At 44.0% G+C, this 25928-nt stretch overlaps 22 non-coding genes across 22 annotated transcripts; all 22 read right to left on the bottom strand.

The window, feature by feature from the left end:
* Positions 1-997: 997 nt before the first annotated feature.
* On the bottom strand, positions 998-1070 carry Trnaa-ugc (transfer RNA alanine (anticodon UGC)). Its single transcript has one exon. It is a non-coding gene; the product is annotated as a tRNA-Ala (tRNA).
* Positions 1071-1259: 189 nt separating this feature from the next.
* Trnaa-agc (transfer RNA alanine (anticodon AGC)) lies at positions 1260-1332 on the bottom strand. Its single transcript has one exon. It is a non-coding gene; the product is annotated as a tRNA-Ala (tRNA).
* A 776-nt stretch (positions 1333-2108) lies between these two features.
* Trnaa-ugc (transfer RNA alanine (anticodon UGC)) lies at positions 2109-2181 on the bottom strand. The gene has a single exon. It is a non-coding gene; the product is annotated as a tRNA-Ala (tRNA).
* A 2426-nt stretch (positions 2182-4607) lies between these two features.
* Positions 4608-4680, bottom strand: Trnaa-agc (transfer RNA alanine (anticodon AGC)). The gene has a single exon. It is a non-coding gene; the product is annotated as a tRNA-Ala (tRNA).
* Positions 4681-5456: 776 nt separating this feature from the next.
* Positions 5457-5529, bottom strand: Trnaa-ugc (transfer RNA alanine (anticodon UGC)). Its single transcript has one exon. It is a non-coding gene; the product is annotated as a tRNA-Ala (tRNA).
* A 1038-nt stretch (positions 5530-6567) lies between these two features.
* Positions 6568-6640, bottom strand: Trnaa-ugc (transfer RNA alanine (anticodon UGC)). Its single transcript has one exon. It is a non-coding gene; the product is annotated as a tRNA-Ala (tRNA).
* A 189-nt stretch (positions 6641-6829) lies between these two features.
* Trnaa-agc (transfer RNA alanine (anticodon AGC)) lies at positions 6830-6902 on the bottom strand. Its single transcript has one exon. It is a non-coding gene; the product is annotated as a tRNA-Ala (tRNA).
* Positions 6903-7686: 784 nt separating this feature from the next.
* Trnaa-ugc (transfer RNA alanine (anticodon UGC)) lies at positions 7687-7759 on the bottom strand. Its single transcript has one exon. It is a non-coding gene; the product is annotated as a tRNA-Ala (tRNA).
* A 190-nt stretch (positions 7760-7949) lies between these two features.
* Positions 7950-8022, bottom strand: Trnaa-agc (transfer RNA alanine (anticodon AGC)). The gene has a single exon. It is a non-coding gene; the product is annotated as a tRNA-Ala (tRNA).
* Positions 8023-8807: 785 nt separating this feature from the next.
* Positions 8808-8880, bottom strand: Trnaa-ugc (transfer RNA alanine (anticodon UGC)). The gene has a single exon. It is a non-coding gene; the product is annotated as a tRNA-Ala (tRNA).
* Positions 8881-9070: 190 nt separating this feature from the next.
* Trnaa-agc (transfer RNA alanine (anticodon AGC)) lies at positions 9071-9143 on the bottom strand. Its single transcript has one exon. It is a non-coding gene; the product is annotated as a tRNA-Ala (tRNA).
* Positions 9144-9919: 776 nt separating this feature from the next.
* Trnaa-ugc (transfer RNA alanine (anticodon UGC)) lies at positions 9920-9992 on the bottom strand. The gene has a single exon. It is a non-coding gene; the product is annotated as a tRNA-Ala (tRNA).
* Positions 9993-11134: 1142 nt separating this feature from the next.
* Positions 11135-11207, bottom strand: Trnaa-ugc (transfer RNA alanine (anticodon UGC)). The gene has a single exon. It is a non-coding gene; the product is annotated as a tRNA-Ala (tRNA).
* Positions 11208-12254: 1047 nt separating this feature from the next.
* Positions 12255-12327, bottom strand: Trnaa-ugc (transfer RNA alanine (anticodon UGC)). Its single transcript has one exon. It is a non-coding gene; the product is annotated as a tRNA-Ala (tRNA).
* Positions 12328-12516: 189 nt separating this feature from the next.
* Trnaa-agc (transfer RNA alanine (anticodon AGC)) lies at positions 12517-12589 on the bottom strand. The gene has a single exon. It is a non-coding gene; the product is annotated as a tRNA-Ala (tRNA).
* Positions 12590-13470: 881 nt separating this feature from the next.
* On the bottom strand, positions 13471-13543 carry Trnaa-ugc (transfer RNA alanine (anticodon UGC)). The gene has a single exon. It is a non-coding gene; the product is annotated as a tRNA-Ala (tRNA).
* A 1047-nt stretch (positions 13544-14590) lies between these two features.
* On the bottom strand, positions 14591-14663 carry Trnaa-ugc (transfer RNA alanine (anticodon UGC)). The gene has a single exon. It is a non-coding gene; the product is annotated as a tRNA-Ala (tRNA).
* A 189-nt stretch (positions 14664-14852) lies between these two features.
* On the bottom strand, positions 14853-14925 carry Trnaa-agc (transfer RNA alanine (anticodon AGC)). Its single transcript has one exon. It is a non-coding gene; the product is annotated as a tRNA-Ala (tRNA).
* A 7387-nt stretch (positions 14926-22312) lies between these two features.
* Positions 22313-22385, bottom strand: Trnaa-agc (transfer RNA alanine (anticodon AGC)). The gene has a single exon. It is a non-coding gene; the product is annotated as a tRNA-Ala (tRNA).
* A 1903-nt stretch (positions 22386-24288) lies between these two features.
* Trnaa-ugc (transfer RNA alanine (anticodon UGC)) lies at positions 24289-24361 on the bottom strand. The gene has a single exon. It is a non-coding gene; the product is annotated as a tRNA-Ala (tRNA).
* Positions 24362-25403: 1042 nt separating this feature from the next.
* On the bottom strand, positions 25404-25476 carry Trnaa-ugc (transfer RNA alanine (anticodon UGC)). The gene has a single exon. It is a non-coding gene; the product is annotated as a tRNA-Ala (tRNA).
* Positions 25477-25665: 189 nt separating this feature from the next.
* On the bottom strand, positions 25666-25738 carry Trnaa-agc (transfer RNA alanine (anticodon AGC)). Its single transcript has one exon. It is a non-coding gene; the product is annotated as a tRNA-Ala (tRNA).
* Positions 25739-25928: the final 190 nt, after the last annotated feature.

Genomic DNA, 25928 nt, shown 5'->3' with positions numbered 1-25928 from the left:
CTTGTGGCTGTTAAGGAAAATAGGATGTGGTGCTGCACACTTATGTACCTGGCTTCTCAGTCATCATAAACATCAGAATTGGTGAATGGTTTGGACGAGTAGGCTTTCTTGAAACGGTGTGCAACACGACCAAAAACAGTGTACTACTTGGAGAACCAGGGCATCGATCCGGGTACCTCTCGCATGCTAAGCGAGCGCTCTACCATTTGAGCTAGCTCCCCTTGCTGGAGTATGTAGTATACATTAAGGAAACCTTCTAGCTAAGGCCTGCTAATAGAAAAAGGAATGAATGAAAAAATGTATATATATTGCTTGGCCTGCGAATCTTAAAAAAACCCTCTTATGTTTTCTAAAGCCTGAAACTACTATCTAAAAGTGAACTTTGAGCTTATTGCAGTAAAAGTTGTTTGGAAATGCCGCGCATCGATCCCGGTACCGCTTGCATGCAAAGCGCGCTCTACCATGTAAACTACGACGCCACCCTCCCTCCCCCAAACCATCATTGAGAACCTTTTAAAATCTCTTCATATCAGTACGACGAAACTTGTGGCTGTTCAGCAAAATGGCCCCATATCCCCATTATTTCCAATATGCGACAGTGTTAAAGTTTAGCGCTGTAGCTAAGTCCCAAACATTCCGTGGCCAATAAGCTTTGGTGCATGCCTGGCCCAGCCTGTTAGAAAGAGGCCATAAAAATCTTGAGATAGGTTGAGCATCAAAATGTGGACCTGTTTAAGCCGGCAGCTGGGAGGGATGCCTAGCAAGGCCAAGGGGACGTCACTCGCAGCCTCATCATTACCTGTCTCCTTGTGTCTCCCCTTGTTTGTTGATGTAGTATGTATTAAGAACAACATCTAGCCTAAGACCTGCTGAAAACACACAGGTATCAGCGAAAATATATTGGCCGGTGAAATTTCAAAATAAACTTGCTTATGTTTCTACAAGCTGAAACTACTATTCAAAAGAGAACTTTGAGCTTATTGCAGTAAATGTTGTTTGGAGAGCCCGGGCATCGATCCCGGTACCTCTCGCATGCAAAGCGAGCGCTCTACCATATGAGCTAGCCCCCCATGAAGAATTTTCCACGTATCCCCATATGAGTAAGACGAATCTTGTGGCTGTTAAGGAAAATAGGATGTGGTGCTGCACACTTATGTACCTGGCTTCTCAGTCATCATAAACATCAGAATTGGTGAATGGTTTGGACGAGTAGGCTTTCTTGAAACGGTGTGCAACACGACCAAAAACAGTGTACTACTTGGAGAACCCGGGCATCGATCCCGGTACCTCTCGCATGCTAAGCGAGCGCTCTACCATTTGAGCTAGCTCCCCTTGCTGGAGTATGTAGTATACATTAAGGAAACCTTCTAGCCTAAGGCCTGCTAATAGAAAAAGGAATGAGTGAAAAAATGTATATATATTGCTTGGCCTGCGAATCTTAAAAAAACCCTCTTATGTTTTCTAAAGCCTGAAACTACTATCTAAAAGTGAACTTTGAGCTTATTGCAGTAAAAGTTGTTTGGAAATGCCGCGCATCGATCCCGGTACCGCTTGCATGCAAAGCGCGCTCTACCATGTAAACTACGACGCCACCCTCCCTCCCCCAAACCACCATGAGAACCTTTTAAAATTTCTTCATATCAGTACGACGAAACTTGTGGCTGTTCAGCAAAATGACCCCATATCCCCATTATTTCCAATATGCGACAGTGTTAAAGTTTAGCGCTGTAGCTCAGTCCTAAACATTCCGTGGCCAATAAGCTTTGGTGCATGCCTGGCCCAGCCTGTTAGAAAGAGGCCATAAAAATCTTGACATAGGTTGAGCATCAAAATGTGGACCTGTCTATGCCGGCAGCTGGGAGGGATGCCTAGCAAGGCCAAGGGGACGTCACTCGCAGCCTCATCATTACCTGTCTCCTTGTGTCTCCCCTTGTTTGTTGATGTAGTATGTATTAAGAACAACATCTAGCCTAAGACCTGCTGAAAACACACAGGTATCAGCGAAAATGTATTGGCCGGTGAAATTTCAAAATAAACTTGCTTATGTTTCTACAAGCTGAAACTACTATTCAAAAGAGAACTTTGAGCTTATTGCAGTAAATGTTGTTTGGAGAGCCCGGGCATCGATCCCGGTACCTCTCGCATGCAAAGCGAGCGCTCTACCATGTGAGCTAGCCCCCCATGAAGAATTTTCCACGTATCCCCATATGAGTAAGACGAATCTTGTGGCTGTTAAGGAAAATAGGATGTGGTGCTGCACACTTATGTACCTGGCTTCTCAGTCATCATAAACATCAGAATTGGTGAATGGTTTGGACGAGTAGGCTTTCTTGAAACGGTGTGCAACACGACCAAAAACAGTGTACTACTTGGAGAACCAGGGCATCGATCCCGGTACCTCTCGCATGCTAAGCGAGCGCTCTACCATTTGAGCTAGCTCCCCTTGCTGGAGTATGTAGTATACATTAAGGAAACCTTCTAGCCTAAGGCCTGCTAATAGAAAAAGGAATGAATGAAAAAATGTATATATATTGCTTGGCCTGCGAATCTTAAAAAAACCCTCTTATGTTTTCTAAAGCCTGAAACTACTATCTAAAAGTGAACTTTGAGCTTATTGCAGTAAAAGTTGTTTGGAAATGCCGCGCATCGATCCCGGTACCCCTTGCATGCAAAGCGCGCTCTACCATGTAAACTACGACGCCACCCTCCCTCCCCCAAACCATCATGAGAACCTTTTAAAATCTCTTCATATCAGTACGACGAAACTTGTGGCTGTTCAGCAAAATGGCCCCATATCCCCATTATTTCCAATATGCGACAGTGTTAAAGTTTAGCGCTGTAGCTCAGTCCCACATTCCGTGGCCAATAAGCTTTGGTGCATGCCTGGCCCAGCCTGTTAGAAAGAGGCCATAAAAATCTTGAGATAGGTTGAGCATCAAAATGTGGACCTGTCTATGCCGGCAGCTGGGAGGGATGCCTAGCAAGGCCAAGGGGACGTCACTCGCAGCCTCATCACTACCTGTCTCCTTGTGTCTCCTTGTGGCTGCCCTTGTTTGTTGATGTAGTATGTATTTAGAACAACATCTAGCCTAAGACCTGCTGAAAACACAGGTATCAGCGAAAATATATTGGCCGGTGAAATTTCAAAATAAGCTTGCTTATGTTTCTACAAGCTGAAACTACTATTCAAAAGAGAACTTTGAGCTTATTGCAGTAAATGTTGTTTGGAGAGCCCGGGCATAGATCCCGGTACCTCTCGCATGCAAAGCGAGCGCTCTACCATGTGAGCTAGCCCCCCATGTAGAATTTTCCACGTATCCCCATATGAGTAAGACGAATCTTGTGACTGTTAAGGAAAATAGGATGTGGTGCTGCACACCTATGTACCTGGCTTCTCAGTCATCATAAACAATAGAATTGGTGAATGGTTTGGACGAGTAGGCTTTCTTGAAACGGTGTGCAACACGATCAAAAACAATGTACTACTTGGAGAACCCGGGCATCGATCCCGGTACCTCTCGCATGCTAGGAGAGCACCCTACCATTTGAGCTAGCTCCCCTTGCTGTAGTATGTACTATACATTAAGGACAACCTTCTAGCCTAAGGCCTGCTAATAGAAAAAGGAATGAGGGAAAAAATGTATATATATTGCTTGGCCTGCGAATCTAAAAAAACCTCTTATGTTTTCTAAAGCCTGAAACTACTATCTAAAAGTGAACTTTGAGCTTATTGCAGTAAAAGTTGTTTGGAAATGCCGCGCATAGATCCCGGTACCGCTTGCATGCAAAGTGCGCTCTACCATGTTGACTACGACGCCCCCCCCCCCTCCCCCAAACCACCATGAGGACCTTTTAAAATCTCTTCATATCAGTACGACGAAACTTGTGGCTGTTCAGCAAAATGGCCCCATATCCTCATTATTTCCAATATGCGACAATGTTAAAGTTTAGCGCTGTAGCTCGGTCCCAAACATTCCGTGGCCAATAAGCTTTGGTGCATGCCTGGCCCAGCCTGTTAGAAAGAGGCCATAAAAATCTTGAGATAGGTTGAGCATCAAAATGTGGACCTGTCTATGCCGGCAGCTGGGAGGGATGCCTAGCAAGGCCAAGGGGACGTCACTCGCAGCCTCATCACTACCTGTCTCCTTGTGTCTCCTTGTGGCTCCCCTTGTTTGTTGATGTAGTATGTATTAAGAACAACATCTAGCCTAAGACCTGCTGAAAACACAGGTATCAGCGAAAATATATTGGCCGGTGAAATTTCAAAATAAACTTGCTTATGTTTCTACAAGCTGAAACTACTATTCAAAAAGAGGACTTTGAGCTTATTGCAGTAAATGTTGTTTGGAGAGCCCGGGCATCGATCCCCGTGCCTCTCGCATGCAAAGCGAGCGCTCTACCATGTGAGCTAGCCCCCCATGAAGAATTTTCCACGTATCCCCATATGAGTAAGACGAATCTTGTGGCTGTTAAGGAAAATAGGATGTGGTGCTGCACACTTATGTACCTGGCTTCGCAGTCATTATAAACTTCAGAATTGGTGAATGGTTTGGACGAGTAGGCTTTCTTGAAACGGTGTGCAACACGATCAAAAACAATGTACTACTTGGAGAACCCGGGCATCGATCCCGGTACCTCTCGCATGCTAAGCGAGCGCTCTACCATTTGAGCTAGCTCCCCTTGCTGGAGTATGTAGTATACGTTAAGGAAACCTTCTAGCCTAAGGCCTGCTAATAGAACAAGGAATGAGTGAAAAAATGTATATATATTGCTTGGCCTGCGAATCTAAAAAAAACCCTCTTATGTTTTCTAAAGCCTGAAACTACTATCTAAAAGTGAACTTTGAGCTTATTGCAGTAAAAGTTGTTTGGAAATGCCGCGCATAGATCCCGGTACCGCTTGCATGCAAAGCGCGCTCTACCATGTAAACTACGACGCCACCCTCCCTCCCCCAAACCATCATGAGAACCTTTTAAAATCTCTTCATATCAGTACGACGAAACTTGTGGCTGTTCAGCAAAATGGCCCCATATCCCCATTATTTCCAATATGCGACAGTGTTAAAGTTTAGCGCTGTAGCTAAGTCCCAAACATTCCGTGGCCAATAAGCTTTGGTGCATGCCTGGCCCAGCCTGTTAGAAAGAGGCCATAAAAATCTTGAGATAGGTTGAGCATCAAAATGTGGACCTGTCTATGCCGGCAGCTGGGAGGGATGCCTAGCAAGGCCAAGGGGACGTCACTCGCAGCCTCATCATTACCTGTCTCCTTGTGTCTCCCCTTGTTTGTTGATGTAGTATGTATTAAGAACAACATCTAGCCTAAGACCTGCTGAAAACACACAGGTATCAACGAAAATGTATTGGCCGGTGAAATTTCAAAATAAACTTGCTTATGTTTCTACAAGCTGAAACTACTATTCAAAAGAGAACTTTGAGCTTATTGCAGTAAATGTTGTTTGGAGAGCCCGGGCATCGATCCCGGTACCTCTCGCATGCAAAGCGAGCGCTCTACCATGTGAGCTAGCCCCCCATGAAGAATTTTCCACGTATCCCCATATGAGTAAGACGAATCTTGTGGCTGTTAAGGAAAATAGGATGTGGTGCTGCACACTTATGTACCTGGCTTCTCAGTCATCATAAACATCAGAATTGGTGAATGGTTTGGACGAGTAGGCTTTCTTGAAACGGTGTGCAACACGACCAAAAACAGTGTACTACTTGGAGAACCAGGGCATCGATCCCGGTACCTCTCGCATGCTAAGCGAGCGCTCTACCATTTGAGCTAGCTCCCCTTGCTGGAGTATGTAGTATACATTAAGGAAACCTTCTAGCCTAAGGCCTGCTAATAGAAAAAGGAATGAATGAAAAAATGTATATATATTGCTTGGCCTGCGAATCTTAAAAAAACCCTCTTATGTTTTCTAAAGCCTGAAACTACTATCTAAAAGTGAACTTTGAGCTTATTGCAGTAAAAGTTGTTTGGAAATGCCGCGCATCGATCCCGGTACCGCTTGCATGCAAAGCGCGCTCTACCATGTAAACTACGACGCCACCCTCCCTCCCCCAAACCATCATGAGAACCTTTTAAAATCTCTTCATATCAGTACGACGAAACTTGTGGCTGTTCAGCAAAATGGCCCCATATCCCCATTATTTCCAATATGCGACAGTGTTAAAGTTTAGCGCTGTAGCTAAGTCCCAAACATTCCGTGGCCAATAAGCTTTGGTGCATGCCTGGCCCAGCCTGTTAGAAAGAGGCCATAAAAATCTTGAGATAGGTTGAGCATCAAAATGTGGACCTGTCTATGCCGGCAGCTGGGAGGGATGCCTAGCAAGGCCAAGGGAACGTCACTCGCAGCCTCATCATTACCTGTCTCCTTGTGTCTCCCCTTGTTTGTTGATGTAGTATGTATTAAGAACAACATCTAGCCTAAGACCTGCTGAAAACACACAGGTATCAGCGAAAATATATTGGCCGGTGAAATTTCAAAATAAACTTGCTTATGTTTCTACAAGCTGAAACTACTATTCAAAAGAGAACTTTGAGCTTATTGCAGTAAATGTTGTTTGGAGAGCCCGGGCATCGATCCCGGTACCTCTCGCATGCAAAGCGAGCGCTCTACCATGTGAGCTAGCCCCCCATGAAGAATTTTCCACGTATCCCCATATGAGTAAGACGAATCTTGTGGCTGTTAAGGAAAATAGGATGTGGTGCTGCACACTTATGTACCTGGCTTCTCAGTCATCATAAACATCAGAATTGGTGAATGGTTTGGACGAGTAGGCTTTCTTGAAACGGTGTGCAACACGACCAAAAACAGTGTACTACTTGGAGAACCCGGGCATCGATCCCGGTACCTCTCGCATGCTAAGCGAGCGCTCTACCATTTGAGCTAGCTCCCCTTGCTGGAGTATGTAGTATACATTAAGGAAACCTTCTAGCCTAAGGCCTGCTAATAGAAAAAGGAATGAGTGAAAAAATGTATATATATTGCTTGGCCTGCGAATCTTAAAAAAACCCTCTTATGTTTTCTAAAGCCTGAAACTACTATCTAAAAGTGAACTTTGAGCTTATTGCAGTAAAAGTTGTTTGGAAATGCCGCGCATCGATCCCGGTACCGCTTGCATGCAAAGCGCGCTCTACCATGAAAACTACGACGCCACCCTCCCTCCCCCAAACCATCATGAGAACCTTTTAAAATTTCTTCATATCAGTACGACGAAACTTGTGGCTGTTCAGCAAAATGACCCCATATCCCCATTATTTCCAATATGCGACAGTGTTAAAGTTTAGCGCTGTAGCTCAGTCCTAAACATTCCGTGGCCAATAAGCTTTGGTGCATGCCTGGCCCAGCCTGTTAGAAAGAGGCCATAAAAATCTTGACATAGGTTGAGCATCAAAATGTGGACCTGTCTATGCCGGCAGCTGGGAGGGATGCCTAGCAAGGCCAAGGGGACGTCACTCGCAGCCTCATCACTACCTGTCTCCTTGTGTCTCCTTGTGGCTCCCCTTGTTTGTTGATGCAGTATGTATTAAGAACAACATCTAGCCTAAGACCTGCTGAAAACACAGGTATCAGCGAAAATATATTGGCCGGTGAAATTTCAAAATAAACTTGCTGATGTTTCTACAAGCTGAAACTACTATTCAAAAGAGAACTTTGAGCTTATTGCAGAAAATGTTGTTTGGAGAGCCCGGGCATCGATCCCGGTACCTCTCGCATGCAAAGCGAGCGCTCTACCATGTGAGCTAGCCCCCCCATGAAGAATTTTCCACGTATCCCCATATGAGTAAGACGAATCTTGTGGCTGTTAAGGAAAATAGGATGTGGTGCTGCACACCTATGTACCTGGCTTCTCAGTCATCATAAACATAAGAATTGGTGAATGGTTTGGACGAGTAGGCTTTCTTGAAACGGTGTGCAACACGATCAAAAACAATGTACTACTTGGAGAACCCGGGCATCGATCCCGGTACCTCTCGCATGCTAAGCGAGCGCTCTACCATTTGAGCTAGCTCCCCTTGCTGGAGTATGTAGTATACATTAAGGACAACCTTCTAGCCTAAGGTCTGCTAATAGAAAAGGAATGAGCGAAAAAATATATATATATTGCTTGGCCTGCGAATCTAAAAAAAACCCCTCTTATGTTTTCTAAAGCCTGAAACTACTATCTAAAAGTGAACTTTGAGCTCATTGCAGTAAAAGTTGTTTGGAAATGCCGCTCATCGATCCCGGTACCGCTTGCATGCAAAGCGCGCTCTACCATGTTGACTACGACGCCCCCCCCCCTCCCCCAAACCACCATGAGAACCTTTTAAAATCTCTTCATATCAGTACGACGAAACTTGTGGCTGTTCAGCAAAATGGCCCCATATCCTCAATATTCCCAATATGCGACAATGTTAAAGTTTAGCGCTGTAGCTCAGTCCCAAACATTCCGTGGCCAATAAGCTTTGGTGCATGCCTGGCCCAGCCTGTAAGAAAGAGGCCATCAAAATCTTGACATAGGTTGAGCATCAAAATGTCGACCTGTCTATGCCGGCAGCTGGGAGGGATGCCTAGCAAGGCCAAAGGGACGTCACTTGCAGCCTCATCACTACCTGTCTCCTTGTGTCTCCTTGTGGCTCCCCTTGTTTGTTGATGTAGTATGTATTAAGAACAACATCTAGCCTAAGACCTGCTGAAAACACAGGTATCAGCGAAAATATATTGGCCGGTGAAATTTCAAAATAAACTTGCTTATGTTTCTACAAGCTGAAACTACTATTCAAAAGAGAACTTTGAGCTTATTGCAGAAAATGTTGTTTGGAGAGCCCGGGCATCGATCCCGGTACCTCTCGCATGCAAAGCGAGCGCTCTACCATGTGAGCTAGCCCCCCCATGAAGAATTTTCCACGTATCCCCATATGAGTAAGACGAATCTTGTGGCTGTTAAGGAAAATAGGATGTTGTGCTGCACACCTATGTACCTGGCTTCTCAGTCATCATAAACATCAGAACTGGTGAATGGTTTGGACGAGTAGGCTTTCTTGAAACGGTGTGCAACACGATCAAAAACAATGTACTACTTGGAGAACCCGGGCATCGATCCCGGTACCTCTCGCATGCTAAGCGAGCGCTCTACCATTTGAGCTAGCTCCCCTTGCTGGAGTATGTAGTATACATTAAGGACAACCTTCTAGCCTAAGGTCTGCTAATAGAAAAGGAATGAGCGAAAAAATATATATATATTGCTTGGCCTGCGAATCTAAAAAAAAACCCTCTTATGTTTTCTAAAGCCTGAAACTACTATCTAAAAGTGAACTTTGAGCTCATTGCAGTAAAAGTTGTTTGGAAATGCCGCTCATCGATCCCGGTACCGCTTGCATGCAAAGCGCGCTCTACCATGTTGACTACGACGCCTCCCCCCCCTCCCCCAAACCACCATGAGAACCTTTTAAAATCTCTTCATATCAGTACGACGAAACTTGTGGCTGTTCAGCAAAATGGACCCATATCCTCATTATTCCCGATATGCGACAATGTTAAAGTTTAGCGCTGTCGCTCAGTCCCAAACATTTCGTGGCCAATAAGCTTTGGTGCATGCCTGGCCCAGCCTGTTAGAAAGAGGCCATAAAAATCTTGAGATAGGTTGAGCATCAAAATGTGGACCTGTCTATGCCGGCAGCTGGGAGGGATGCCTAGCAAGGCCAAGGGGACGTCACTCGCAGCCTCATCACTACCTGTCTCCTTGTGGCTCCCTTTGTTTGTTGATGCAGTATGTATTAGGAACAACATCTAGCCTAAGACCTGCTGAAAACACAGGTATCAGCGAAAATATATTGGCCGGTGAAATTTCAAAATAAACTTGCTTATGTTTCTACAAGCTGAAACTACTATTCAAAAGAGAACTTTGAGCTTATTGCAGTAAATGTTGTTTGGAGAGCCCGGGCATCGATCCCGGTACCTCTCGCATGCAAAGCGAGCGCTCTACCATGTGAGCTAGCCCCCCATGAAGAATTTTCCACGTATCCCCATATGACTAAGACGAATCTTGTGGCTGTTAAGGAAAATAGGATGTGGTGCTGCACACCTATGTACCTGGCTTCTCAGTCATCATAAACATCAGAATTGGTGAATCGTTTGGACGAGTAAGCTTTCTTGAAACGGTGTGCAACACGACCAAAAACAGTGTACTACTTGGAGAACCCGGGCATCGATCCCGGTATCTGTCGCATGCTAAGCGAGCGCTCTACCATTTGAGCTAGCTCCCCTTTCTGGAGTATGTAGTATACATTAAAGAAACCTTCTAGCCTAAGGCCCGCTAATAGAAAAGGAATGAGTGAAAAAATGTATATATATTGCTTGGCCTGCGAATCTAATAAAAATCCCTCTTATGTTTTCTAAAGCCTGAAACTACTATCTAAAAGTGAACTTTGAGCTCATTGCATTAAAAGTTGTTTGGAAATGCCGCGCATCGATCCCGGTACCGCTTGCATGAAAAGCGCGCTCTACCATGTTGACTACGACGCCCCCCCTCCCCCAAACCACCATGAGAACCTTTTAAAATCTCTTCATATCAGTACGACGAAACTTGTGGCTGTTCAGCAAAATGGCCCCATATCCTCATTATTTCCAATATGCGACAATGTTAAAGTTTTGCGCTGTAGCTCGGTCCCAAACATTCCGTGGCCAATAAGCTTTGGTGCATGCCTGGCCCAGCCTGTTAGAAAGAGGCCATAAAAATCTTGACATAGGTTGAGCATCAAAATGTGGACCTGTCTATGCCGGCACCTGGGAGGGATGCCTAGCAAGGCCAAGGGGACGTCACTCGCAGCCTCATCACTACCTGTCTCCTTGTGTCTCCTTGTGGCTCCCCTTGTTTGTTGATGTAGTATGTATTAAGAACAACATCTACACTGGACAAGGCATTCTTATGGATGTACAACTTCTTGGTTTATTTAACACAACGTTTCGATGCAGATACTAGCATCGTTATCAAGTGAATGACATCTAACCTAAGACCTGCTGAAAACACAGGTATCAGCGAAAATATATTGGCCGGTGAAATTTCAAAATAAATTTGCTTATGTTTCTACAAGCTGAAACTACTATTCAAAAGAGAACTTTGAGCTTATTGCAGTAAGTGTTGTTTGGAGAGCCCGGGCATTGATCCCGGTGCCTCTCGCATGCAAAGCGAGCGCTCTACCATGTGAGCTAGCCCCCCCATGAAGAATTTTCCACGTATCCCCATATGAGTAAGACGAATCTTGTGGCTGTTAAGGAAAATAGGATGTGGTGCTGCACACTTATGTACCTGGCTTCTTAGTCATTATAAACATCAGAATTGGTGAATGGTTTGGACGAGTAGGCTTTCTTGAAACGGTGTGCAACACGATCAAAAACAATGTACTACTTGGCGAACCCGGGCATCGATCCCGGTACCTCTCGCATGCTAAGCTAGCGCTCTAAAATTTGAGCTAGCTTCCCTTTCTGGAGTATGTAGTATACATTAAGGACAACCTTCTAGCCTAAGGCCAGCTAATAGAAAAGGAATCAGCGAAAAAATATATATATATTGCTTGGCCTGCTAATCTAAAAAAAAAACCCTCTTATCTTTTCTAAAGCCTGAAACTACTATCTAAAAGTGAACTTTGAGCTCATTGCAGTAAAAGTTGTTTGGAAATGCCGCGCATCGATCCCGGTACCGCTTGCATGCAAAGCGCGCTCTACCATGTTGACTACGACCCCCCCCCCTCCCCCAAACCACCATGAGAACCTTTTAAAATCTCTTCATATCAGTACGACGAAACTTGTGGCTGTTCAGCAAAATGGCCCCATATCCCCATTATTTCCAATATGCGACAGTGTTAAAGTTTAGCGCTGTAGCTCAGTCCCAAACATTCCGTGGCCAATAAGCTTTGGTGCATGCCTGGCCCAGCCTGTTAGAAAGAGGCCATAAAAATCTTGACATAGGTTGAGCATCAAAATCTGGACCTGTCTATGCCGGCAGCTTGGAGGGATGCCTAGCAAGGCCAAGGGGACGTCACTCGCAGCCTCATCAGTGCCTGTCTCCTTGTGTCTCCTTGTGGCTCCCCTTGTTTGTTGATGTAGTATGTATTAAGAACAACATCTAGCCTAAGACCTGCTGAAAACACAGGTATCAACGAAAATATATTGGCCGGTGAAATTTCAAAATAAACTTGCTTATGTTTCTACAAGCTGAAACTACTATTCAAAAGAGGACTTTGAGCTTATTGCAGTAAATGTTGTTTGGAGAGCCCGGGCATCGATCCCGGTACCTCTCGCATGCAAAGCGAGCGCTCTACCATGTGAGCTAGCCCCCCATGAAGAATTTTCCACGTATCCCCATATGAGTAAGACGAATCTTGTGGCTGTCAAGGAAAATAGGATGTGGTGCTGCACACTTATGTACCTGGCTTCTCAGTCATCATAAACATCAGAATTGGTGAATGGTTTGGACGAGTAGGCTTTCTTGAAACGGTGTGCAACACGATCAGAAACAATGTACTACTTGGAGAACCCGGGCATCGATCCCGGTACCTCTCGCATGCTAAGCGAGCGCTCTACCATTTGAGCTAGCTCCCCTTGCTGGAGTATGTAGTATACGTTAAGGAAACCTTCTAGCCTAAGGCCTGCTAATAGAAAAAGGAATGAGTGAAAAAATGTATATATTTTGCTTGGCCTGCGAATCTACAAAAAACTCTCTTATGTTTTCTAAAGCCTGAAACTACTATCTAAAAGTGAACTTTGAGCTTATTGCAGTAAAAGTTGTTTGGAAATGCCGCGCATCGATCCCGGTACCGCTTCCATGCAAAGCGCGCTCTACCATGTTGACTACGACGCCCCCCCCTCCCCCAAACCACCATGAGAACCTTTTAAAATCTCTTCATATCAGTACGACGAAACTTGTGGCTGTTCAGCAAAATGGCCCCATATCCTCATTATTTCCAATATGCGACAATGTTAAAGTTTTGCGCTGTAGCTCGGTCCCAAACATTCCGTGGCCAATAAGCTTTGGTGCATGCCTGGCCCAGCCTGTTAGAAAGAGGCCATAAAAATCTTGACATAGGTTGAGCATCAAAATGTGGACCTGTCTATGCCGGCACCTGGGAGGGATGCCTAGCAAGGCCAAGGGGACGTCACTCGCAGCCTCATCACTACCTGTCTCCTTGTGTCTCCTTGTGGCTCCCCTTGTTTGTTGATGTAGTATGTATTAAGAACAACATCTACACTGGACAAGGCATTCTTATGGATGTACAACTTCTTGGTTTATTTAACACAACGTTTCGATGCAGATACTAGCATCGTTATCAAGTGAATGACATCTAACCTAAGACCTGCTGAAAACACAGGTATCAGCGAAAATATATTGGCCGGTGAAATTTCAAAATAAATTTGCTTATGTTTCTACAAGCTGAAACTACTATTCAAAAGAGAACTTTGAGCTTATTGCAGTAAGTGTTGTTTGGAGAGCCCGGGCATTGATCCCGGTGCCTCTCGCATGCAAAGCGAGCGCTCTACCATGTGAGCTAGCCCCCCCATGAAGAATTTTCCACGTATCCCCATATGAGTAAGACGAATCTTGTGGCTGTTAAGGAAAATAGGATGTGGTGCTGCACACTTATGTACCTGGCTTCTTAGTCATTATAAACATCAGAATTGGTGAATGGTTTGGACGAGTAGGCTTTCTTGAAACGGTGTGCAACACGATCAAAAACAATGTACTACTTGGCGAACCCGGGCATCGATCCCGGTACCTCTCGCATGCTAAGCTAGCGCTCTAAAATTTGAGCTAGCTTCCCTTTCTGGAGTATGTAGTATACATTAAGGACAACCTTCTAGCCTAAGGCCAGCTAATAGAAAAGGAATCAGCGAAAAAATATATATATATTGCTTGGCCTGCTAATCTAAAAAAAAAACCCTCTTATCTTTTCTAAAGCCTGAAACTACTATCTAAAAGTGAACTTTGAGCTCATTGCAGTAAAAGTTGTTTGGAAATGCCGCGCATCGATCCCGGTACCGCTTGCATGCAAAGCGCGCTCTACCATGTTGACTACGACCCCCCCCCCTCCCCCAAACCACCATGAGAACCTTTTAAAATCTCTTCATATCAGTACGACGAAACTTGTGGCTGTTCAGCAAAATGGCCCCATATCCCCATTATTTCCAATATGCGACAGTGTTAAAGTTTAGCGCTGTAGCTCAGTCCCAAACATTCCGTGGCCAATAAGCTTTGGTGCATGCCTGGCCCAGCCTGTTAGAAAGAGGCCATAAAAATCTTGACATAGGTTGAGCATCAAAATCTGGACCTGTCTATGCCGGCAGCTTGGAGGGATGCCTAGCAAGGCCAAGGGGACGTCACTCGCAGCCTCATCAGTGCCTGTCTCCTTGTGTCTCCTTGTGGCTCCCCTTGTTTGTTGATGTAGTATGTATTAAGAACAACATCTAGCCTAAGACCTGCTGAAAACACAGGTATCAACGAAAATATATTGGCCGGTGAAATTTCAAAATAAACTTGCTTATGTTTCTACAAGCTGAAACTACTATTCAAAAGAGGACTTTGAGCTTATTGCAGTAAATGTTGTTTGGAGAGCCCGGGCATCGATCCCGGTACCTCTCGCATGCAAAGCGAGCGCTCTACCATGTGAGCTAGCCCCCCATGAAGAATTTTCCACGTATCCCCATATGAGTAAGACGAATCTTGTGGCTGTCAAGGAAAATAGGATGTGGTGCTGCACACTTATGTACCTGGCTTCTCAGTCATCATAAACATCAGAATTGGTGAATGGTTTGGACGAGTAGGCTTTCTTGAAACGGTGTGCAACACGATCAGAAACAATGTACTACTTGGAGAACCCGGGCATCGATCCCGGTACCTCTCGCATGCTAAGCGAGCGCTCTACCATTTGAGCTAGCTCCCCTTGCTGGAGTATGTAGTATACGTTAAGGAAACCTTCTAGCCTAAGGCCTGCTAATAGAAAAAGGAATGAGTGAAAAAATGTATATATTTTGCTTGGCCTGCGAATCTACAAAAAACTCTCTTATGTTTTCTAAAGCCTGAAACTACTATCTAAAAGTGAACTTTGAGCTTATTGCAGTAAAAGTTGTTTGGAAATGCCGCGCATCGATCCCGGTACCGCTTCCATGCAAAGCGCGCTCTACCATGTTGACTACGACGCCCCCCCCTCCCCCAAACCACCATGAGAACCTTTTAAAATCTCTTCATATCAGTACGACGAAACTTGTGGCTGTTCAGCAAAATGGCCCCATATCCTCATTATTCCCGATATGTGACAATGTTAAAGTTTTGCGCTGTAGCTCAGTCCCAAACATTCCGTGGCCAATAAGCTTTGGTGCATGCCTGGCCCAGCCTGTTAGAAAGAGGCCATAAAAATCTTGACATAGGTTGAGCATCAAAATGTGGACCTGTCTATGCCGGCAGCTGGGAGGGATGCCTAGCAAGGCCAAGGGGACGTCACTCGCAGCCTCATCACTACCTGTCTCCTTGTGTCTCCTTGTGGCTCCCCTTATTTTTTGATGTAGTATGTATTAAGAACAACATCTAGACTAAGACCTGCTGAAAACACAGGTATCAGCGAAAATGTATTGGCCGGTGAAATTTCAAAATAAATTTGCTTATGTTTCTACAAGCTGAAACTACTATTCAAAAGAGAACTTTGAGCTTATTGCAGTAAATGTTGTTTGGAGAGCCCGGGCATCGATCCCGGTACCTCTCGCATGCAAAGCGAGCGCTCTACCATGTGAGCTAGCACCCCCGCACCCCCCCCCCCCATGAAGAATTTTCCACGTATCCCCATATGAGTAAGACGAATCTTGTGGCTGTTAAGGAAAATAGGATGTGGTGCTGCACACTTATGTACCTGGCTTCTTAGTCATTATAAACATCAGAATTGGTGAATGGTTTGGACGAGTAGGCTTTCTTTTTTCTTTTTTTTTTTTGAACATTGTTGAATTTATTCCCAGATTGTCATCAAATACACAAGATTTCACAATACCCGGCTATCACAAACTTTTGAAATCACAAGGCAGTCTTAATTAAAATAAAATATCACAGAAAAGATGACTGCTTTGTGAATAGAACAATTGCACATTAGCTGCTCATTTCAATAAATACACTAATTTATCATTCCGTAATGTACAGAAGACTTTGTTTATACACCAGATTTTCTCGAAAGATGGCCTGTCTAGTCGAAAAAAGTCAACATGAATACGGGTTTTAATTATTCCTTTGGCGGCCTTAACAATAGCAACAGAATCCCTCTTTTTTTTCTGAAATATTATGTCGTTGCGTGCACACCAAATACTAAACTGAAGAACACATATGACATACACCATCACAGCTCTAACTTCCTGGTTAAAGGTGGAATTGAATACCTTGTAAATTAATGTTTCCGAGTCCATATTTGGTAGGTAGTTCGCAAACAAAACAAATATCCGGTTAAAGTCATTAAACACATCCTGAACGATTTTACATTGTACAAACAGATGTTGCCGAGTTTCAGACAGGGAGCAAAAAACACACAAGTCATCGGTGGCTACATTTCTCCTAAGAAGTTTTTCCTTAACGGGCAAAATGTCATGAACCAACTTGTAACTGAAGTTGACCAAGTTGTGATCTAAGAATTGATGAAAAACAGTTTTCCATATTCTAACCCAGTCCAAATGCGGCATAGACACCATTGCTCTTGGACAATGTACTATTTTTGTTACAAAATATTCATAAATATACCTGCTTGAACACAATGTTACAGGTACACCTGTGGTAAATTCTCTCCAGGCGCTCAAGGCCAGTCTATAAAAAGGTGGAATGTTTTCAGAATGTGGGACATTGGAACGACAGAATTCACGACAAACATGTCTTAGGGGTAAACCCAACCAATAGATGGCAAAGTATTTCCATTCCGCTGTTGTTCCATGAATTAATTTTAAAACATGCCGAGTAACAAGTGCTTTTATTTTACAATCTATATTATGTACGTTTAGACCTCCATTCCCTATTTTATTATGTACGACAACTCTCTTCAAACTTTCGGGCTTGTTATCCCACAAAAATCTGAACACAGTTTGGGAACATTGATTGACACATTTAGGTGGCAACAGAGTACACTGTGCAGAAAACCATAAAACAGCTAAAGCAACTGTATTAATTAAGACAGACCTCCCCCGTAGGGTCAAATATCTTCCATTCCATGCTGATACATGTTTCTTTACCTTACTTAAAACACGCTCAGAATTGAGTTCTGTTTGATCTGGTCCAAAAAATACCCCACAAATCTTTGAATTTGTAGTGATGTTAAGCCCACCACTGTGCACGTTAGTTTCGTCCCAGCTACCAATGGGAAGAACCGTGCTTTTCAACAAGTTGAGTTTTGCTCCTGAGGCTTTTCCATAACTTTCTGCTAGTTTAATTACATGCGGAACAGAACTCTCTTCAGATAAAATTGCAGTCGTATCATCTGCAAATGCCGACACTCTTGTTTCCTTATTTGTGCCGGGTAACCGTACACCATTAATTTCGTCATTGTTTCTAATGGCGGCTATAAAGGGCTCTAAGGACAAAACATACAATAATGGTGACAAAGAACAACCCTGTCGGACACCTCGACTCAGTTTAAATTCTTCTGTTATGTGCCCGTTCACAATAACACTACTTGTAATGTCAGTATATAATAATTGCACCCACTTACAAAAGTCGGGTCCGAAGTTAAATTTCTCTAAACATTTGAACAAAAATGACCAGTCTACTCTGTCAAAGGCTTTCTCCTGGTCTAAGTTAAGAAAGCATCCTTTTAAATCTTTTTGTTCAACATAATCATATGTATTTCGTAATAAGTGAAGGTTGTCAAAAATACTTCGGCCTGGTATTCCACGTGTCTGATTCTGAAGTACAATTGTATCGATCACATTTTTTAACCGATTGCACAAAGCTTTAGAAACAATCTTATAATCTACATTTAGTAAGCTAATTGGCCTCCAGTTTTTTATGCTTTCGGCATTGTCGGGGACCTTACATAATAGTGTGATAAACCCAGAACGCTGTGAATTACTTAATCTACCCAAGTTAAAACAGTGATTAACTACATCCGTAAACACACCCGAAAACAGTGGCCAAAATTGTACATAAAACTCTGCTGGCAAACCGTCGCATCCCGGGGAACGGTTTTTAGACATATTTTTTACTGCAAAAAACAACTCCTGTTCAGTCAAAAGGCCTTCGCAGGCAGTTTTACAATCGTCATTTAACATCGGAAGCGATGACAAGAACTCATCTTGAATGGAGGAGTCAGTATCTTGTTCAGTATACAATTTCATATAATACGACCTTATACACTTAGCAATGCCTTCCTGAGATTCATGGGATATTGAAGAATCACTATGACAAGTAATACTTTTGATCATCTTCTTTCTGCCCCTACCAACTTCTCGTCTAATGAAATATTTGGTTGGTTTTTCTCCCTGATCAAAATGAACAGCTTTAGCACGGATAACCGCTCCCGCATGATTCGACTTATAAAGGGCATTTAGAGTCTTTTTCACATTGTCAATACGCTCACAGTTAATGATTGGACTAGATTTCAACGCATTTAATTCTTGTTCAAGTACCAACAAATCACGTTTTTTGTTCATAGATTTTTCCTTACAGTAACTACGAATCCTATCTTTACATTCCCCTTTAAATGTCTCCCATCTGTCTATTAGATCTGCATGACCAGTTGTACAGACAGAGAAAATATCATGGAAGACGGATTTAATATCATCAACAAGCTCCGTGTCATTTAACACAGAAGTATTACACTTCCAGTAGAACGGCCCCCATGAAATGACATCTTCAAAAGAGATATCAAAAAACAAACACGAATGATCAGAAAAAGACACATGTACAGCATCACACTGGGTTACATACTTAAACACAGCGTTAGGGATATAAAATCTATCCAATCTACTGGCACACTGGCGCCTAGACCACGTGTAACAATTCTTATCCGGATGCAGTTTCCTAAAAATATCACAAATACCAAAATCTCTTTTCAAATTATTAATTTCGTCCACTCCATCATTCCTTACATTAGTGGCACAGCCAGCTCTATCTAATTCAATGCTCTCAACACAATTAAAATCCCCACCCATAATAACCAACTCACTGCCCTGCATCACATTATCTAGATTAGAAATAAACTCTTTTCTTTCCTTTGGATTATTAGGGGCATATACACAAACAAGGTTTAAAGCAGTGTTGTTGAGCTCAACCCTAAGGCTTATGTAGCGACCGTTAGGGCACCTCTGTATTTTCCGTATAAAGCAGTCTACCGTATACCTAATAATTATTCCCACCCCACAACTTCGATTTGACCCATACGCCCACCTTGCATCGCCTGGGATTTGCAAATATTTAGTGTCATTATAGTTTTCGAAGTGTGTTTCCTGTAAGAATAGTACATCAATTCCTTTATCGAAAACAAATTGCTTGACATGTTCTTGTTTAGACGGATCCCGTAAACCATTAATGTTTAAAGTCCCAAAACGAATATTATTTAAGCTCATTATACAAAGTAAGTAAAGGTAGAGCGTACATACCCATTGTGGTCAAATAAGAGAGTCCTAATTACGCTACAAATCATTTGTCTCTTTTCATTCGCTGCCTCGCACGAGAAGCAAGCGATTTTCTTTTCCTGTATTCCAGAAGCATGGTGTCCCCCTCCTGAGATGGGGTCGGCGTCATACAGTCTGACGACTGATCAGCATCAACACCATCATAATCAGTAGGATGGGAACTGGGCGGGATAGATGACGCTGCCTCTTCGGCTGTACTGCCATTGTCCAACTTAGCTCGCTTTTCCTCGACTGGGACTGGTGAACGCACGTCGGGAGCGTGCACGTCAGCCACGACCACATTCTTCACCCTTGGGACAGCTGATGACGTTTCATTATCACCAACATCCACTTCTTCGGTGTTCTTAGTATTCTCCCGGACGTCCATCTCCTTATCGGACTCGCTGTCGTCGCTGACGTCTTCATCGGCGCTGTCGTCACCATTTCCGTCGATTTCGTCTTCGTTCTCCTCGCTGTCTTGAACCAGTTCCATAGCAGGTGCGTTGAATGGGTCATCATCGTCGCTGACGTCAACATCAATGTCATCTTGTTTTACGGCGTCTTCGTTATTATACTGGCGCATAGTGGGTAGGTTTCCCTTAACTCGCGCCGCGTACGACATTGCTCTCGCACAACAGTCACTGACCGTATGAAGCCCTGAGTCACACATTCGGCATGGATTTGTACAGTCCTTCTCTGTATGAGGATTCTCATGGGGGGAGAAACCGTCGCAGTTAGAACACCACAGTGCTCTACACTCTGCCGCCTTGTGTGATTTTTGGCCACACTTCCGACATTCATAAGTTTGCCCGGGGTAGGTAAACATAACAATGTCACCACCGAAATTAATAAAATTTGGTACATAACGAACTTTGTGACACCTAAATCTGTAAATCCGAATACCTGTCCGAACATGTGAGAGCTCAGGGTCTGAAAATCTGGGTTTCGTCACACCCAGGCATTCACCATAGGGTTTCAAAGCTGCCTCGATAGTGTCATCTGACATTTCATCCGGGCATAATGGACCACGTCGTTCCATTTATAACAACATTGGATTTACTCACTAGGGCATTATGCCCAGCCACTGTAGACACGCGGAGATAGAAGTGTTTCTTTAAATAATTCTTCTGAAAACTTATTAGCTCTGTCTTGATATTTAACACACTTGACAGAAAAGGAATAAAGTCCCTCTGGACAGCCGTAGAAAATGCCGGGCTGCTTCGTGTAGAGATTGACACAGACAAAGTTCTGCTTGGCCTGTTTACAGGCGAAAACGACACGGGCTTGGACATACCTAATCCAAAGGGGCACACGCCCTTCACCAAACAGTAACCACTGGCCAAACTCAAGCTCTGTGGGCTCCCAGATCACCAAAAAATCAGTCTCAAAAACAAGCGTTGTTGTTGCACAAATGTGTAAACAGCAGAGAATAACCGACACGTCCGTTCACTTCGGCGTCTAGCACACTCTCCCCGTACCTGGCTTCTTAGTCATTATAAACATCAGAATTGGTGAATGGTTTGGACGAGTAGGCTTTCTTGAAACGGTGTGCAACAGGATCAAAAACAATGTACTACTTGGCGAACCCGGGCATCGATCCTGGTACCTCTCGCATGCTAAGCTAGCGCTGTACCATTTGAGCTAGCTCCCCTTGCTGGAGTATGTAGTATACATTTAGGATAACCTTCTAGCCTAAGGCCTGCTAATAGAAAAGGAATGAGCGAAAAAATATATATATATTGCTTTGCCTGCGAATCTAAAAAAAACCCTCTTATGTTTTCTAAAGCCTGAAACTACTATCTAAAAGTGAACTTTGAGCTTATTGCAGAAAAAGTTGTTTGGAAATGCCGCGCATCGATCCCGGTACCGCTTGCATGCAAAGCGCGCTCTACCATGTTGACTACGACGCCCCCCCCCTCCCCCAAACCACCATGAGAACCTTTTAAAATCTCTTCATATCAGTACGACGAAACTTGTGGCTGTTCAGCAAAATGGCCCCATATCCTCAATATTCCCAATATGCGACAATGTTAAAGTTTAGCGCTGTAGCTCAGTCCCAAACATTCCGTGGCCAATAAGCTTTGGTGCATGCCTGGCCCAGCCTGTAAGAAAGAGGCCATCAAAATCTTGACATAGGTTGAGCATCAAAATGTGGACCTGTCTATGCCGGCACCTGGGAGGGATGCCTAGCAAGGCCAAGGGGACGTCACTCGCAGCCTCATCACTACCCGTCTCCTTGTGTCTCCTTGTGGCTCCCCTTGTTTGTTGATGCAGTATGTATTAAGAACAACATCTAGCCTAAGACCTGCTGAAAACACAGGTATCAGCGAAAATATATTGGCCGGTGAAATTTCAAAATAAACTTGCTTATGTTTCTACAAGCTGAAACTACTATTCAAAAGAGAACTTTGAGCTTATTGCAGTAAATGTTGTTTGGAGAGCCAGGGCATCGATCCCGGTTCCTCTTGCATGCAAAGCGAGCACTCTACCATGTGAGCTAGCCCCCCATGAAGAATTTTCCACGTATCCCCATATGAGTAAGACGAATCTTGTGGCTGTTAAGAAAAAATAGGATGTGGTGCTGCACACTTATGTACCTGGCTTCTCAGTCATCATAAACATCAGAATTGGTGAATGGTTTGGACGAGTAGGCTTTCTTGAAACGGTGTGCAACACGATCAAAAACAATGTACTACTTGGAGAACCCGGGCATCGATCCCGGTACCTCTCGCATGCTAAGCGAGCGCTCTACCATTTGAGCTAGCTCCCCTTGCTGGAGTATGTAGTATACGTTAAGGAAACCTTCTAGCCTAAGGCCTGCTAATAGAAAAAGGAATGAGTGAAAAAATGTATATATATTGCTTGGCCTGCGAATCTAAAAAAACCCTCTTATGTTTTCTTAAGACTGAAACTACTATCTAAAAGTGAACTTTGAGCTTATTGCAGTAAAAGTTGTTTGGAAATGCCGCGCATAGATCCCGGTACCGCTTGCATGCAAAGCGCGCTCTACCATGTAAACTACGACGCCACCCTCCCTCCCCCAAACCATCAGGAGAACCTTTTAAAATCTCTTCATATCAGTACGACGAAACTTGTGGCTGTTCAGCAAAATGGCCCCATATCCCCATTATTTCCAATATGCGACAGTGTTAAAGTTTAGCGCTGTAGCCCAGCCCCAAACATTCCGTGGCCAATAAGCTTTGGTGCATGTCTGGCCCAGCCTGTTAGAAAGAGGCCATAAAAATCTTGAGATAGGTTGAGCATCAAAATGTGGACCTGTCTATGCCGGCAGCTGGGAGGGATGCCTAGCAAGGCCAAGGGGACGTCACTCGCAGCCTCATCACTACCTGTCTCCTTGTGTCTCCTTGTGTCTCCTTGTGGCTCCCCTTGTTTGTTGATGTAGTATGTATTAAGAACAACATCTAGCCTAAGACCTGCTGAAAACACAGGTATCAGCGAAAATATATTGGCCGGTGAAATTTCAAAATAAACTTGCTTATGTTTCTACAAGCTGAAACTACTATTCAAAAGAGAACTTTGAGCTTATTGCAGTAAATGTTGTTTGGAGAGCCCGGGCATCGATCCCGGTACCTCTCGCATGCAAAGCGAGCGCTCTACCATGTGAGCTAGTCCCCCCGTGAAGAATTATCCACGTATCCCCATATGAGTAAGACGAATCTTGTGGCTGTTAAGGAAAATAGGATGTGGTGCTGCACACCTATGTACCTGGCCTCTCAGTCATCATAAACATCAGAATTGGTGAATGGTTTGGACGAGTAGGCTTTCTTGAAACGGTGTGCAACACGATCAAAAACAATGTACTACTTGGAGAACCCGGGCATCGATCCCGGTACCTCTCGCATGCTAAGAGAACGCTCTACCATTTGAGCTAGCTCCCCTTGCTGTAGTATGTAGTATACATTAAGGACAACCTTCTAGCCTAAGGCCTGCTTATAGAAAAGGAATGAGCGAAAAAATGTATATATATTGCTTGGCCTGCGAATCTAAAAAAACCCCTCTTATGTTTTCTAAAGCCTGAAACTACTATCTAAAAGTGAACTTTAAGCTTATTGCAGTAAAAGTTGTTTGGAAATGCCGCGCACCGATCCCGGTACCGTTTGCATGCAAAGCGCGCTCTACCATGTAAACTACGACGCCACCCTCCCTCCCCCAAACCACCATGAGAACCTTTTAAAATCTCTTCATATCAGTACGACGAAACTTGTGGCTGTTCAGCAAAATGGCCCCATATCCTCATTATTCCCAATATGCGACAATGTTAAAGTTTAGCGCTGTAGCTCAGTCCCAAACATTCCGTGACCAATAAGCTTTGGTGCATGCCTGGCCCAGCCTGTTAGAAAGAGGAGATAAAAATCTTGACATAGGTTGAGCATCAAAATGTGGACCTGTCTATGCCCGCAGCTGGGAGGGATGCCTAGCAAGGCCAAGGGGACGTCACTCGCAGCCTCATCACTACCTGTCTCCTTGTGGCTCCCCTTGTTTGTTGATGCAGTATGTATTAAGAACAACATCTAGCCTAAGACCTGCTGAAAACACAGGTATCAGCGAAAATATATTGGCCGGTGAAATTTCAAAATAAACTTGCTTATGTTTCTACAAGCTGAAACTACTATTCAAAAGAGAACTTTGAACTTATTGCAGTAAATGTTGTTTGGAGAGCCCGGGCATCGATCCCGGTACCTCTCGCATGCAAAGCGAGCGCTCTACCATGTGAGCTAGCCCCCCATGAAGAATTTTCCACGTATCCCCATATGACTAAGACGAATCTTGTGGCTGTTAAGGAAAATAGGATGTGGTGCTGCACACCTATGTACCTGGCTTCTCAGTCATCATAAACATCAGAATTGGTGAATGGTTTGGACGAGTAAGCTTTCTTGAAACGGTGTGCAACACGACCAAAAACAGTGTACTACTTGGAGAACCCGGGCATCGATCCCGGTACCTCTCGCATGCTAAGAGAGCGCTCTACCATTTGAACTAGCTCCCCTTGCTGGAGTATGTAGTATACATTAAGGAAACCTTCTAGCCTAAGGCCCGCTAATAGAAAAGGAATGAGTGAAAAAATGTATATATATTGCTTGGCGTGCGAATCTAAAAAAACCCTCTTATGTTTTCTAAAGCCTGAAACTACAATCTTAAAGTGAACTTTGAGCTTATTGCAGTAAAAGTTGTTTGGAAATGCCGCGCATCGATCCCGGTACCCCTTGCATGCAAAGCGCGCTCTACCATGTTGACTACGACGCCCCCCCCTCCCCCAAACCACCATGAGAACCTTTTAAAATCTCTTCATATCAGTACGACGAAACTTGTGGCTGTTCAGCTAAATGGCCCCATATCCTCATTTTTTCCAATATGCGACAATGTTAAAGTTTAGCGCTGTAGCTCGGCCCCAAACATTCCGTGGCCAATAAGCTTTGGTGCATGCCTGGCCCAGGCTGTTAGAAAGAGGCCATAAAAATCTTGACATAGGTTGAGCATCAAAATGTGGACCTGTCTATGCCGGCAGCTGGGAGGGATGCCTAGCAAGGCCAAGGGGACGTCACTCGCAGCCTCATCACTACCTGTCTCCTTGTGTCTCCTTGTGGCTCCCCTTGTTTGTTGATGTAGTATGTATTAAGAACAACATCTAGCCTAAGACCTGCTGAAAACACAGGTATCAGCGAAAATATATTGGCCGGTGAAATTTCAAAATAAACTTGCTTATGTTTCTACAAGCTGAAACTACTATTCAAAAGAGGACTTTGAGCTTATTGCAGTAAATGTTGTTTGGAGAGCCCGGGCATCGATCCCGGTGCCTCTCGCATGCAAAGCGAGCGCTCTACCATGTGAGCTAGCCCCCCATGAAGAATTTTCCACGTATCCCCATATGAGTAAGACGAATCTTGTGGCTGTTAAGGAAAATAGGATGTGGTGCTGCACACTTATGTACCTGGCTTCTCAGTCATTATAAACATCAGAATTGGTGAATGGTTTGGACGAGTAGGCTTTCTTGAAACGGTGTGCAACACGATCAAAAACAATGTACTACTTGGAGAACCCGGGCATCGATCCCGGTACCTCTCGCATGCTAAGCGAGCGCTCTACCATTTGAGCTAGCTCCCCTTGCTGGAATATGTAGTATACGTTAAGGAAACCTTCTAGCCTAAGGCCTGCTAATAGAAAAAGGAATGAGTGAAAAAATGTAGATATATTGCTTGGCCTGCGAATCTAAAAAAAACCCTCTTATGTTTTCTAAAGCCTGAAACTACTATCTAAAAGTGAACTTTGAGCTTATTGCAGTAAAAGTTGTTTG

The sequence above is a fragment of the Liolophura sinensis genome, chromosome 13 (assembly GCF_032854445.1).
Source record: "Liolophura sinensis isolate JHLJ2023 chromosome 13, CUHK_Ljap_v2, whole genome shotgun sequence".
NCBI lineage: Eukaryota > Metazoa > Mollusca > Polyplacophora > Chitonida > Chitonidae > Liolophura > Liolophura sinensis.
The sequence above is the reverse complement of the archived record's forward strand: the minus strand, read 5'-3'. Positions and strand labels throughout refer to the sequence as shown.